This window comes from Pseudophryne corroboree, chromosome 5, assembly GCF_028390025.1.
Source record: "Pseudophryne corroboree isolate aPseCor3 chromosome 5, aPseCor3.hap2, whole genome shotgun sequence".
Lineage (NCBI taxonomy): Eukaryota > Metazoa > Chordata > Amphibia > Anura > Myobatrachidae > Pseudophryne > Pseudophryne corroboree.
The window spans coordinates 416,799,328-416,812,905 of record NC_086448.1 but is presented as its reverse complement, the minus strand read 5'-3'; the positions used below and the strand labels follow the sequence as shown (position 1 = coordinate 416,812,905).

General features: G+C 47.1%; 1 protein-coding gene across 3 annotated transcripts in view; it reads left to right on the top strand.

The window, feature by feature from the left end:
* Nucleotides 1–13,578, top strand: part of LOC134927810 (mediator of DNA damage checkpoint protein 1-like) — an 840,332-nt gene that overhangs the window by 402,798 nt on the left and 423,956 nt on the right. The gene's annotated exons all lie outside the window — the stretch shown is intronic.

Genomic DNA, 13,578 nt, shown 5'->3' with positions numbered 1-13,578 from the left:
CATGACGCTGGGGCTCCACTGAGTGAGTCTGCACCAGTGGGGGCACGTCTTCGACTTATCAGCCAGATCTGGCTTCTTTCAGACGTGGATCCTTGGGCGATGGAAATTGTTTCCCAAGGCTACGAGCTGGAATTCGAAGAGGTGCCCCCTCGCCGATTTTTCAAGTCTGCCTTACCAGCTTCACCCCCGGAGAGTGAAGTAGTGTTAGCTGCAATTCAAAAGCTGTGTCAACAGCAAGTGATTGTCAAGGTTCCCCTGGTCCAACAGGGAAGAGGGTACTATTCAACCCTGTTCGTGGTCCCGAATCCGGATGGTTCGGTCAGACCCATTTTAAATCTAAAATCCCTAAACCTGTATTTGAAAAAGTTCAAATTCAAGATGGAATCGCTCCGAGCTGTAATATCCAGCCTGGAAGGGAGGGATGTTATGGTGTCACTGGACATAAAGAATGCATACCTTCATGTCCCCATATATCCCCCTCATCAGGAGTACCTGAGATTCGCTATACAGGACTGTCATTACCAGTTTCAGACGTTGCCGTTTGGGTTTTCCACGGCCCCGAGGATTTTTACCAAGGTGATGGCGGAGATGATTGTGCTCCTGCGCAGGCAGGGAGTCACAATTATCCCATACTTGGACGATCTCCTGATAAAGGCGAGATCGAGAGATCAATTGCTGAAGAGCGTGTCGCTCTCCATGAGAGTGCTGCAACAGCACGGTTGGATTCTCAATCTGCCAAAGTCACAGTTGGTTCCAACGACTCGGCTATCATTCCTAGGCATGATTCTGGACACGGAACAAAAGAGGGTTTTTCTCCCATTGGAAAAGGCCCAGGACCTCCAGAACATGGTAAGAGACCTGCTAAAACCAAAGAGAGTGTCTGTTCATCAATGCACTCGAGTTTTGGGAAAAATGGTGGCAGCCTACGAGGCCATCCACTTCGGCAGGTTTCATGCGAGGACATTTCAGTGGGACCTTCTGGACAAGTGGCCCGGGTCCCATCTACAAATACATCAGAAAATAACCCTGTTCCCCAGGGCCAGGGTGTCTCTCCTGTGGTGGCTGCAGAGTGCTCACCTTCTAGAGGGTCGCAGGTTCGGCATTCAAGACTGGGTTCTGGTGACCACGGACGCGAGCCTCCGAGGATGGGGAGCAGTCACACAAGGAATACATTTTCAGGGACTATGGTCAAGCCAGGAAGCTTGTCTACACATCAACATACTGGAATTGAGGGCCATATACAACGGCCTACGACAAGCGGAGAATCTTCTTCGCGACCTACCGGTTCTGATTCAATCAGACAACGTCACAGCCGTGGCTCATGTAAACCGCCAAGGCGGGACAAGGAGCAGAGTGGCGATGGCGGAAGCCACCAGGATTCTTCGCTGGGCGGAAAATCACGTAAGCACTCTGTCAGCTGTCTTCATTCCGGGAGTGGACAACTGGGAAGCAGACTTCCTCAGCAGACACGATCTCCATCCATGAGAGTGGGGACTTCATCAAGAAGTTTTTGCAGAGATAACAAGTCTTTGGGGAATTCCTCAAATAGACATGATGGCGTCACGCCTCAACAAAAAGCTTTGGAGGTATTGTGCCAGGTCACGGGACCCTCAGGCAGTAGCGGTGGACGCCTTGGTTACACCATGGGTGTTTCAGTCGGTCTATGTGTTCCCTCCTCTTCCACTCATCTCCGAAATATTGAGAATCATAAGATGAAAAAGAGTGCAGACAATACTCATTGTTCCAGATTGGCCCTCGAAGGGCCTGGTACTCAGATCTTCAGGAAATGCTCATAGAAGATCCGTGGCCTCTTCTTCTCAGGCAGGACCTGTTACAGCAGGGGCCCTGCGTGTTCCAAGACTTACCGTGGTTACGTTTGACGGCATGGCGGTTGAACACCGAATCCTAGCTGGGAAAGGTATTCCGGAGGAAGTCATCCCTACTCTGATAAAGGCTAGGAAGGAGGTGACGGAAAACAGCATCACCGTATCTGGAGAAAGTATGTATCTTGGTGTGAAGCCAAGAATGCTCCTACGGAAGATTTCCATCTGGGCCGTTTTCTCCACTTTCTACAGACAGGAGTGGATATGGGCCTGAAGTTAGGCTCCATTAAGGTACAGATTTCGGCCCTATCTATATTCTTCCAGAAGGAATTGGCTTCTCTCCCAGAAGTCCAGACGTTTGTGAAGGGAGTGCTGCACATCCAGCCCCCCTTTGTGCCCCCAGTGGCACCGTGGGACCTTATCGTGGTGTTAAGTTTCCTAAAATCTCACTGGTTTGAACCTCTTCAAACGGTTGAATTAAAATTTCTCACGTGGAAGGTGGTCATGTTACTGGCCTTGGCATCTGCAAGGCGGGTGTCCGAATTGGCGGCCTTGTCCCACAAGAGCCCCTATTTGATTTTCCATGTGGACAGAGCGGAGTTGAGGTCTCGTCCTCAATTTTTGCCTAAGGTGGTTTCTTCATTTCATATGAACCAACCTATTGGGGTGCCTGTGGCTACGGGGAACTTGGAGGACTCCAAGTCCCTCGATGTAGTCAGGGCCTTAAAGGTTTATGTAGCCAGGATGGCTAGGGTTAGGAAAACAGAGGCTCTGTTTATCCTGTATGCAGCCAACAAAGTTGGCGCTCCTGCTTCTAAGCAGACTATTGCTCCCTGGATCTGTAACACGATTCAGCAGGCTCATTCTACGGCTGGATTGCCGTTACCAAATTCGGTAAAGGCCCATTCCTCTAGGAAGGTGGGCTCTTCTTGGGCGGCTGCCTAAGGCGTCTCGGCATTACAGCTACTTGGTCGGGTTCAAACACTTTTGCTAAATTCTACAAGTTTGATACCCTGGCTGATGAGGACCTTGCGTTTGCTCAGTCGGTGCTGCAGAGTCATCCGCACTCTCCCGCCCGGTTTGGAGCTTTGGTATAAACCCCATGGTCCTTACGGAGTCCCCAGCATCCTCTAGGACGTAAGAGAAAATAAGATTTTAAACCAACCGGTAAATCTTTTTCTCCTAGTCCGTAGAGGATGCTGGGCGCCCGTCCCGGTGCGGACTAAATCTGCAAGACTTGTATATAGTTGTTGCTTCCATAAGGGTTATGTTACAGTTGGAATCGGTCTTTGACTGATACTGTTTTTTGTTCATACTGTTAACTGATTGCGTATTTTCCAGGTTATATGGTATGATTGGTGTGGGCTGGTATGAATCTTGCCCTTAGATTAACGCAATCCTTTCCTCATATTGTCCATCTCCTCTGGGCACAGTTTCTCTAACTGAGGTCTGGAGGAGGGGCATAGAGGGAGGAGCCAGTGCACACCCATACTGAAAGTTCTTTATAGTGCCCATGTCTCCTGCGGAGCCAGTCTATACCCCATGGTCCTTACGGAGTCCCCAGCATCCTCTACGGACTAGGAGAAAAAGATTTACCGGTAGGTTTAAAATCTTATTTTTGTTTTTGTGGTATCCTTTTTCAAGGAATCTATTTTCAGCTCTTCAATTTGTTTGGTGAAGATTTCTTTTTTTGTACATTTTCTCAGTATCCATCTGAACTGGCCTGGAATATTTTCAATCCAGTTTCTGTGGTGATTGCTGCTGTATCCTAGCATGTTCTTGCCATTTTTTTGATGTGGGTTTGAATTTTCTTTTCTTTTTTTTTTGTAGATTTTGAGGTCAAGAAATTTTCTGAGTTGTTATTTCTGTATGAAATTAAGCTGTCTAAATCTTCTAGAATGCCAAATGAAGAATAGGCCAAACAAAGTTACAGTGCAAACAGCTCCAGGTGTTGTCCAACTACATGACGGCAGTGTAGTACCTAAGTCGGTAGTGGACAATCCATGATGTGCGTAATTGGGCAGTGAAAAACTTCTGCTAACTTTTAACTCTCCGTGTCTCAATAGAAAACCATTTCCTGGCATATATGCTCAGCCAGAAGCTGATCCTGCCACAGCTGTTAATAAAACGTTTCAATTGTCCATAGTTGGATCTAATGGCATCCAAACAAAGTGTGAAACTACCTTTATTTACTTTCCCACACAAACTTCTGGGAGCTGAAGAGTAGCTGCCCTCTTAGTACTACGGGACTCCCACCTGGCAAATATATACATATCCCCCCACCACCACCATTTGCAATCCAGAAGAAAAGGCTTGTTTTTATTACCATTTTGACTTAGGTTCCCTCTGGCCTCTGCCATTTCAGAAGTTGAAAAGGTTGCACAGACACCTACTGTTCTTTTAGGGTGGTCTTCAGTATGCCGAATGTCTGGATCCCGGCGCACAATATACCGGCGCCGGAATCCCGAAACTCGGCATACCGACATTTATTCTCCCTCGTGGGGGTCCACGACCCCCCTGGAGGGAGAATAAAATAGAATGGCGCGCGTAGCGTGCCACTGTGCCCGCAAGGGGCTCCTTTGCGCTCACCATGGTGTCGTTATGCCGGCGGTCGGGCTCCCGGCGCCGGTATGCTGGTCACCGGGAGCCCGGCCGCCGTCATACCATACTACATCCGTTCTTTTATATATTCATTAATGTCATGCATAAGTCCTTTCCCGTTTAATGAATCATTTAAATTGTGTATATCTTGGGGGGTGCGCCTGGAATATAGTTTAGCATGTAGTAAAACCCAAAAATAAAGGATATATTCCCTATTGTGGCACACACGGATAATTATGATCAAATAATCACTTATAGTCGTATACCTTTTGGGTAAATGACCACTAATCTTAAAATATAACTTTTATTTACAGGTGAAACTCAGAAAATTAGAATATCGTGCAAAAGTTAATTTATTTCAGTAATTCAACTTAAAAGGTGAAACTAATATATTATATAGACTCATTACATGCAAAGTGAGATATTTCAAGCCATTATTTGTTATTATTTTGACGATTGTTGCTTACAGCTTAAGAAACCCCAAATCCAAAATCTCAGAAAATTAGAATATTACATAAAATAAATAAAAAAAGGATTTTAAATACAGAAATGTTGGCCTTTTGAAGAGTATAATCATGCATATGTACTCAGTACTTGGTTTGGGCCCCTTTTGCATGAATTACTGCCTCAATGCGATGTGGCATGGATTCTATCAGCCTGTGGCACTGCTAAGGTGTTATGGAAGACCCAGGATGCTTCAATAGTGGCCTTCAGCTCTTCTGCATTGTTCGGTCTCATGTCTCTCATCTTTCTCTTGGCAATGCCCCATAGATTCTAAATGGGGTTCAGGTCAGGCGAGTTTGCTGGCGAATCCAGCACAGTAATCCCACGGTCATTGAACCAGGTTTTGGTAGTTTTTGCAGTGTGGGCAGGTGTCAAGTCTTGCTGTAAAATGACTTGGCACCTGCAATGTATACTGGTCAGATGTATTTTCACATTTGCTGATTTGCAATAACTTTTATCATGTTTTAGTAGTCACCTAATGTCCTTGTCTCTCTCGGGTACCCAGTGCTTATATAACCTATTGGTCAATGTACACTTCTTTATCTTATGTCCATATATATGGGCTTAGATGCAGATATACTGTATGTTTCAATAATGTCACTGCTCATTTGAATATATTATACAGTACATTAATACAATTGAAATAATGTGTCTCATAGGGTAGTAACACTGCAGCCCTTATTTATGTATCTCCTCTAGGTCCACTTACGGTGTTGCTATGTATCTTAATATTTATTTCATGATAATAATAATCATGATTCTTTGAGCATAATTGTCCGTGTGTGCCCATAATAGGGAATACTTCCTTTTTTTGGGTCCTCTGCCATTCCATCCAGATCTATTACATCATGGACTAGTAATCCATCCACCCCTGACAGGTTTAAATTTAACGTCAAATTTCGAGTTTAAGCTGGTTGGTGTGTTTGTGAAATAAAGAGATCAGTACTAGTGATAAAAATCTAGTTACAGACAAGAAAGCAAATTTCTTCTGAAGCTTATTGTAAAATCTGGAACAAGTCTATATCCTGGTTTGGAGAAAAGTCCTGTTTAAAAAAAAAAAAAAAATATGACCAGGTACTGCAATATTGAGCTTTCCGTTTAAGTGCTACTCTTTGATTTAAAAAAATTAAAAAAAAAAAGTTTACAGACAAATTACCTATTAAATCTTTTTTCTCTAACGTCCTAAGTGGATGCTGGGGACTCCGTAAGGACCATGGGGAATAGCGGCTCCGCAGGAGACTGGGCACAAAAGTAAAGCTTTAGAACTACCTGGTGTGCACTGGCTCCTCCCCCTATGACCCTCCTCCAAGCCTCAGTTAGATTTTTGTGCCCGAACGAGAAGGGTGCACACTAGGTGGCTCTCCTGAGCTGCTTAGTGAAAAGTTTAGTTTTAGGTTTTTTATTTTCAGTGAGACCTGCTGGCAACAGGCTCACTGCATCGAGGGACTAAGGGGAGAAGAAGCGAACTCACCTGCGTGCAGAGTGGATTGGGCTTCTAAGGCTACTGGACATTAGCTCCAGAGGGACGATCACAGGCCCAGCCATGGATGGGTCCCAGAGCCGCGCCGCCGGCCCCCTTACAGAGCCAGGAGACAGAAGAGGTCCGGAAAATCGGCGGCAGAAGACGTCCTGTCTTCAACAAGGTAGCGCACAGCACTGCAGCTGTGCGCCATTGCTCTCAGCACACTTCACACTCCGGTCACTGAGGGTGCAGGGCGCTGGGGGGAAGGCGCCCTGAGACGCAATAAAAACACCTTGGATGGCAAAAAATGCATCACATATAGCTCCTGGGCTATATGGATGAATTTAACCCCTGCCAGAATACATAGAAAAACGGGAGATAAGGCCGCCGATAAGGGGGCGGAGCCTATCTCCTCAGCACACTGGCGCCATTTTCCCTCACAGCTCCGTTGGAGGGAAGCTCCCTGGCTCTCCCCTGCAGTCACTACACTACAGAAAGGGTTAAAAAAGAGAAGGGGGACACTAATTACGCGCAGTATTAAAGATACAGCAGCTATAAGGGGAAAAACACTTATATAAGGTTATCCCTGTATATATATATATATAGCGCTCTGGTGTGTGCTGGCAAACTCTCCCTCTGTCTCCCCAAAGGGCTAGTGGGGTCCTGTCCTCTATCAGAGCATTCCCTGTGTGTGTGCTGTATGTCGGTACGTTTGTGTCGACATGTATGAGGAGAAAAATGATGTGGAGACGGAGCAGATTGCCTGTAATAGTGATGTCACCCCCCTAGGGGGTCGACACCTGAGTGGATGAACTGTTGGAAGGAATTACGTAACAGTGTCAGCTCTGTATAAAAGACAGTGGTTGACATGAGACAGCCGGCTACTCAGCTTGTGCCTGTCCAGACGTCTCATAGGCCGTCAGGGGCTCTAAAGCGCCAGTTACCTCAGATGGCAGATATAGACGCCGACACGGATACTGACTCCAGTGTCGACGGTGAAGAGACAAATGTGACTTCCAGTAGGGCCACACGTTACATGATTGAGGCAATGAAAAATGTTTTACACATTTCTGATAATACGAGTACCACCAAAAAGGGGTATTATGTTCGGTGAGGAAAAACTACCTGTAGTTTTCCTGAATCTGAGAAATTAAATGAGGTGTGTGATGATGCGTGGTTTTCCCCCGATAACAACTGATAATTTCTAAAATGTTATTGGCATTATATCCTTTCCCGCCAGAGGTTAGGGTGCGTTGGGAAACACCCCCTAGGGTGGATAAAGCGCTCACACGCTTGTAAGAACAAGGGCTCTACCCTCTCCTGAGATGGCCGCCCTTAAGGATCCTGCTGATAGAAAGCAGGAGGGCATCCTAAAAGGTATTTACACACATACTGGTGTTATACTGCGACCAGCAATCGCCTCAGCCTGGATGTGCAGTGCTGGGTTGGCGTGGTCGGATTCCCTGACTGAAAATATTGATACCCTAGATAGGGACAGTATATTATTGCCTATAGAGCATTTAAAAGATGCATTTCTATATATGCGTGATGCACAGCGGAATATTTGCCGACTGGCATCAAGTCTAAGTGCGTTGTCCATTTCTACCAGTAGAGGGTTATGGACACGACAGTGGTCAGGTGATGCGGATTCCAAACGGCATTTGGAAGTATTGCCTTATTAAGGGGAGGAGTTATTTGGGGTCGGTCTTTCAGACCTGGTGGCCACGGCAACAGCTGGGAAATCCACGTTTGTACCCCAGGTCGCCTCTCAACATGATAAGACGCCGTATTATCAGGCGCAGTCTTTTCGTGGGCAAGCGGGCAAAAGGTTCCTCATTTCTGCCCCGTGACAGAGGGAGAGAAAAAAGGCTGCAGAAATCAGCCAGTTCCCAGGAACAGAAACCCTCTCCCGCCTCTGCCAAGCCCTCAGTATGACGCTGGGGCTTTACAAGCAGAATCAGGCACGGTGGGGGCCCGTCTCAATGAATTTCAGCGCGCAGTGGGCTCACTCGCAAGTAGACCCCTGGATCCTTCAGGTGATATCTCAGGGGTACAAATTGGAATTCGAGACGTCTCCCCCTCGCCGTTTCCTAAAGTCGGCTTTACCGATGTCTCCTTCTGACAGGGAGACAGTTTAGGAAGCCATTCACAAGCTGTATTCCCAGCAGGTGATAATCAAGGTACCCCTCCTGCAACAGGGAACGGGGTATTATTCCACACTGTTGTGGTACCGAAGCCGGACGGCTCGGTGAGACCGATTCTAAATCTAAAATCTTTGAACACTTACATACAGAGGTTCAAATTCAAGATTGAGTCACTCAGAGCAGTGATTGCGAACCTGGAAGAAGAGGACTACATGATGTCTCGGTACATCAAGGATGCTTACCTTCATGTCCCAATTTACCCTTCTCACCAAGGGTACCTCAGGTTTATGGTACAGAACTGTCACTATCCGTTTCAGACGCTGCCGTATGGATGGTCCACGGCACCCCGGGTCTTTACCAAGGTAATGGCCGAAATGATGATACTCCTTCGAAGGAAGGGAATTTTAGTTATCCCTTACTTGGACGATTCCCTGATAAGGGTAAGATCCAGGGAACAGTTGGAGGTCGGTGTAGCACTATCTCAGGTAGTGTTGCGGCAGCACGATTGGATTCTCAATATTCCAAAATCGCAGCTGATTCCGACGACTCGTCTTCTGTTCTTAGGGATGATCCTGGACACAGTTCAGAAAAAGGTGTTTCTCCCGGAGGAGAAAGTCAGGGAGTTATCCGAGCTAGTCGGGAACCTCCTATAACCGAGCCAAGTCTCAGTACATCAATGAGATGGTTCTGGAAAAAATGGTGGCTTCCTATGAAGCAATCCCATGCGGCAGATTCCACGCAAGAACTTTCCAGTGGGACCTGCTGGACAAATGGTCTGGGTCGCATCTTCAGATGCATCAGCGGATAACCCTGTCACCAAGCACAAGGGTGTCTCTCCTGTGGTGGTTGCAGAGTGCTCATCTTCTAGAGGGCCGCACATTCAGGACTGGGTCCTGGTGACCACGGATGCCAGCCTGCGAGGCTGGGGAGCAGTCACACAGGGAAGGAATTTCCAGAGCTTATGGTCAAGCCTGGAGACATCACTTCACATAAATATCCTGAAGCTAAGGGCCATTTACAATGCTCTAAGCTCAGCAAGACCTCTGCTTCAAGGTCACCCGGAGTTGATCCATTCGGACAACATCACGGCAGTCACCCACGTAAACAGACAGGGTGACACAAGAAGCAGAAGGGCAATGGCAGAAGCTGCAAGGATTCTTCGCTGGGCGGAAAATCATGTGATAGCACTGTCAGCAGTATTCATTCCGGGAGTGGACAACTGGGAAGCAGACTTCCTCAGCAGACACGACTTCCACCCGGGAGAGTGGGGACTTCACCCAGAAGTCTTCCACATGTTTATAAAACTCGACAAGTATTGCGCCAGGTCAAGGGACCCTCAAGCAATAGCTGTAGACGCTCTGGTAACACAGTGGGTGTACCAGTCAGTGTATGTGTTCCCTCCTCTGCCTCTCATAACCAAGGTACTGAGAATTATAAGATGGAGAGGAGTAAGCACTATATTCGTGGCTCCGGATTGGCCAAGAAGGACTTGGTAACCGGAACTTCAAGAGATGCTCACGGAGGATCCGTGGCCTCTACCTCTAAGAAGGGACCTGCTCCAGCAAGGACCCTGTCTGTTCCAAGACTTACCGCGGCTGCGTTTAACGGCAGGGCGGTTGAACGCCGGATCCTGAAGGAAAAAGGCATTCCGGATGAAGTCATCCCTATCCTGATCAAAGCCAGGAAAGATATAACCGCAAAACATTATCACCGCATTTGGCGAAAATATGTTGCGTGGTGCGAGGCCAGTAAGGCCCCGACGGAGGAATTTTCAACTAGGTCGATTCCTACATTTCCTGCAAACAGGAGTGTCTATGGGCCTGAAATGGGGGTCCATTAAGGTTCAAATTTCGGCCCTGTCAATTTTCTTCCAAAAAGAACTAGCTTCAGTCCCTGAAGTTCAGACGTTTGTGAAAGGGGTACTGTATATACAGCCTCCTTTTGTGCCTCCAGTGGCACCTTGGGATCAAAATGTAGTTTTTGGGTTCCAAAAGTCACATTGGTTTGAACCACTTAAATATGTGGAGTTAAAATATCTCACATGGAAAGTGGTCATGCTGTTGGCCCTGGCCTGGGCCAGGTGCGTGTCAGAATTGGCGGCTTTATCCTGTAAAAGCCCTCATCTGATTTTCCATTCGGACAGGGTGGAATTGAGGACTTGTCCTCAGTTTCTCCCTAAGGTGGTTTTCAGCGTTTCACCTGAATCAACCTATTGTGGTGCCTGCGGCTACTAGGGACTTGGAGGACTCCAAGTTGCTAGACGTTGTCAGAGCCCTGGAAATATAGGTTTCCAGGACGGCTGGAGTCAGAAAATCTGACTCGTTTATTCTGTATGCACCCAACAAGCTGGGTGCTCCTGCTTCTAAGCAGACTATTGCTCGTTGGATTTGTAGTACAATTCAGCTTGCACATTCTGTGGCAGGCCTGCCACAGCCAAAATCTGTAAAAGCCCATTCCACAAGGAAGGTGGGCTCATCTTGGGCGGCTGCCCGAGGGGTCTCGGCTTTACAACTTTGCCGAGCAGCTACTTGGTCAGGAGCAAATACGTTTGTAAAATTCTACAAATTTGATACCCTGGCTGAGGAGGACCGGGAGTTCTCTCATTTGGTGCTGCAGAGTCATCCGCACTCTCCCGCCCGTTTGGGAGCTTTGGTATAATCCCCATGGTCCTTACGGAGTCCCCAGCATCCACTTAGGGCGTTAGAGAAAATGAGAATTTACTTACCGATAATTCTATTTCTCGTAGTCCGTAGTGGATGCTGGGCGCCCATCCCAAGTGCGGATTGTCTGCAATACTGGTACATAGTTATTGTTACCAAAAAATCGGGTTATTGCTGTAGTGAGCCATCTTTTCTAGAGGCTCCTCTGTTATCATGCTGTTAACTGGGTTTAGATCACAAGTTATATGGTGTGATTGGTGTGGCTGGTATGAGTCTTACCCGGGATTCAAAATCCTTCCTTATTGTGTACGCTCGTCCGGGCACAGTATCCTAACTGAGGCTTGGAGGAGGGTCATAGGGGGAGGAGCCAGTGCACACCAGGTAGTTCTAAAGCTTTACTTTTGTGCCCAGTCTCCTGCGGAGCCGCTATTCCCCATGGTCCTTACGGAGTCCCCAGCATCCACTACGGACTACGAGAAATAGAATTATCGGTAAGTAAATTCTTATTTTTCTCAGATGATGCTTTATTTCCCCGTGTGATCTGAATCTTAATTTTAGACCACCTATTGTCCTCCCCCACTAAGCCATTAGAGTTTTCCTTTACAGTCTTGATGTCAAATTGTGTTTCTTTTATCATCCACTAGGGGACACAGGATTCATTACAATTGGGTATAAATTGGAGGCGTCTGGGCACCAATAGATTACATTTTATTAACCAGCAACCCTCGGGCCTCCCGTCCCCTCTATCCCGCCTCCCCGCCAGTATTTTAATTGGTGCTGGCAAGGGCACCATGAAGAGGAGCTAAGAAGCTCCAGGGTTACTTAAGGGCAGCAGTACAGGCATCCAGGGGATGCCCGGGCCGTGCTCCATCACCCGGTGCCGGTAGCACTGGTGAGCGGGCTGGGGACTTCCGTTGCAGGACTCGCAGGAGGAGCACACCGCTCCCAGAGCATGCAGCCGTAATCCGGAGCTGGGGGTTAAGAGCGGCTCCCCTGGTTAGACTGGGAAAACCGTAGCAGCGGTGATCCACCCCAGCAGAGGAGACAGCGGAGTGTGAGGGCAGTGAGGCATCAGGACACCTGTGCCTTTTCACTAGACTATCAAGGACAGCGCTGCAGACTCGAGCAGTACCTGGAGGTTAAGCACCCAAGGTGGGGGAGGTAGTGGCTGCGGCCCCTTCCCTGAGAGGTCTTGAAACAAAGGGTTAACTACCAGGGGGAAGGGGAAGGGGGTGTTTGCGTTTTCACCCTTTTAGTGATGCACACTTTTTTGTTATATATATATACCAGCCGTGCTAAAGTATTCACCCCCCTTGGCTTTTTACCTATATTGTTACATTGCAACCTGTAACTTTATTTTTTTTAATCTGAATTTTGTGATGTATCTGCCCAAAATAGTCTAAGGTGGTGAAATGAGAAAAATTTAGAGAAAAAATAATTTTTATAAATTAAACTTTTTAAATTTTCATGTGCATATGTATTCACCCCCTTTGCTATGAAGCCCCTCCAAAAGTTCTGGTGCAACCAATTACCTTCAGAAGTAACATAATTAGTGAAATGAAGTCTACCTGTGTGAAATCTAAGTGTCACATGATCTGTCAGTATAAACACACCTTTCTGAAAGGCCCCAGAGGCTGCAACTAGAGATGAGCGGATTCGGTTTTACTCGGATTTACTCGGTTCTCAAAACGGCATCTTATTGGCTCACTGATGTCACGTGTTTTGGATAGCCAATCGGATGCCGTTTTGAGAACCGAGTAAAACCGAATCCGCTCATCTCTAGCTGCAACACCATGAAGACCAATGAGCTCTCCAAACTAGTCAGGGACAAAGTTGTTGAGAAATACAAGTCAGGGTTGGGTTATAAAAAAAAAAAATATCCATATCTTTGATGATCCCCCGGAGCACCATCAAATCCATCATCTTCAAAAAGAAAGAACATGGTACCACAACAAACCTGCCAAGAGACGGCCGGCCACCAAAACTCAGACCGGGCAAGAAGGGCATAAATCAGAGAGGCAGCACAGAGACCAAAGGTAACTCTGAAGAAGCTGCAGAGTTCCACAGCAGAGACTGGTGTATCTGCGCATGTGACCACAATAAGCAGTACACTCCATAGAGCTGGGCTTTATGGAAGAGTGGTCAGAAAAAAGCTAATACTTAGTGTTAAAAATAAGAAGGCACGTTTTGAGTTAGCCAAAAGGCATGTGAACAACTCCCCAAATGTATGGAGGAAGGTGCTCTGGTCAGATGAGACTAAAATGTAACTTTTCAGCCACCAAGGAAAACGTTATGTCTGGCGCAAACCCAACACATCCCATCACCCCAAGAACACCATCCCTACAGTGAAATATGGTGGTGGTGTGGCAGCATCATGCTGTGGG